Source organism: Chionomys nivalis, chromosome 3, assembly GCF_950005125.1.
Source record: "Chionomys nivalis chromosome 3, mChiNiv1.1, whole genome shotgun sequence".
Lineage (NCBI taxonomy): Eukaryota > Metazoa > Chordata > Mammalia > Rodentia > Cricetidae > Chionomys > Chionomys nivalis.
In genome coordinates this window covers 73,785,078-73,787,024 of record NC_080088.1, presented here as the reverse complement: position 1 = coordinate 73,787,024, position 1,947 = coordinate 73,785,078, and positions in this window count along the sequence as shown.

Below are 1,947 nucleotides of genomic sequence, written 5' to 3'. Positions count from 1 at the left end.
GCGTAGAGTACTAATTCTAGAAAAAGCTTTCATCTACCTTCTTATACATGATTTCGACTTTGAGTTTGTATCAGTTTTCTACAGTGAACCATGACCACACCTAACAGCCACCTTTAGAGTCTTCAAAAGGAGGATGGGCTCCACCGGGACTATAACAACTCCAAGCTGAAAACACCACCTAAAGATTGGCTTTGGAATACAAATTGCTCAGGAGAATTTCAAGGTGCTAGCTGAGATGATCCAGCCTTATAAACTACTCTCGCTAGGACTTGGGACAATCCTTGCACTTTCCCATTACACAGAGACTAGAAAGCAAATGATAAAGCTACTTCTCCCAGGAATTGACAATTAACCCAAATTTTCCTTCTCAAATTCCCCAAAGATGCCATTGCCCCCAGAGAGCAGAAAATAAATTTAAAATATGAAACTCATTCTCAAAAGGTGGGGTGGGTGTTTTCTTGGTCATTCAATGGGTTGATGTGGGATGTCCTTCTGTATATGTGTTTCTTTTATTGGTTGATGAATAAAGTTATTTTGTCCAATGGCTTAGCAGAGAAAAGCCAGGTGGAAAATTCAAACAGAGATATAGAAACTAGGCAGAGTCGGGAGATGCCATGCAGCTACCAAAGGAGCCTGATATAAGAACCTTACCCAGTAGGCCACAGTTTCGTGGTGATACACAGAATAATTAATTTAATATGTAAGAGTTAGTTAATAAGAAACCTAAGCTAATAAGCCATGCATTATTCTAATTTCATTTCTGTGTGATTATTTGGGTCTGAGAAGCTGGGAAACAAAAGCACAGTCTCTGCGCACAAAATGGCATGCTAACATGGGACAACTAGATCCACATAAAACCTTGGGAAGGAATTCTAGACACACACACACATAAACCAGGGTTAAGCACAGCTTCATGGTAGCAGCATTTTCTTGGGGCTCTGTTTGCTAGAAGCAAGCAGTGGCATGATTTCTTTAAGAGCAAGCTTCCTGACTCAGCAACAAAAACTGCACAGCTCTGTTAATATGACTTCCTGGTTCATCCTGGTAGCAAGAATGAACTCTGGGTCTTTGGGGAGGTCTTGCACTTAAATGGAATAAATTAGATTTGTGAGCAGTGTGCTACAAGTTGCTTATTGGTAACACAGACCTGCTGTGTCCTTGGAGTTGAAGAAGTAAGCATGGCTCGCGGGTGGTGAAGATGCCTCCACCATGTTGGACTGAGAGAAGCAAACAAATCTGAACAGAGATATAGAGAGAGTAGGTGGAGTCAGGGAGATACCATGTAACTACTGAAGGACCCCTATGCCAGAACCTTACCCAGTAAGCCACTGCCTCATGGCTATACACAGAATAAAAATGGGTTAATTTAAGATGTGAGCCTGAGCCACTGGGCCAAGGAGTGCTGTAATTAATATAGGTTCTGTATGATTATTCAAGTCTGAGAAGCTAGGAATAGAAACAAAAGAACAATCTCCACTTATAATGAGTTATGGGTAATTGTCATTTTTGGGGGGACGGTTGGTTATAAGTTGTTATTGGTTATAATCAGAAGAAGAGTTAAATAAAGTTGATTAGATTCAGGGTTCTTGTTTTGAAAAGAAAAAGTAGGATAAGATATAATGACATAAAAGGGTAGATTGAATCTACTTTGAAAAGCAAAAGGTAGGATAGCCGGGTGGTGGTAGCGCACGCCTTTAATCCCAGCACTCGGGAGGCAGAGGCAGGCGGATCTCTGTGAGTTCGAGGCCAGCCTGGTCTACAAAAGCTAGTTCCAGGACAGGCACCAAAGCCACAGAGAAACCCTGTCTTGAAAAAACAAAATAAAAAAACAAAACAAAACAAAGGTAGGATATAGATATAAGATAAAAAGGTAGTGCTATAAACCACAACATTATACAGCAATTACTCAGCCATTTTTTTTCATGAGGTCAACCCATCAGTCAGGGA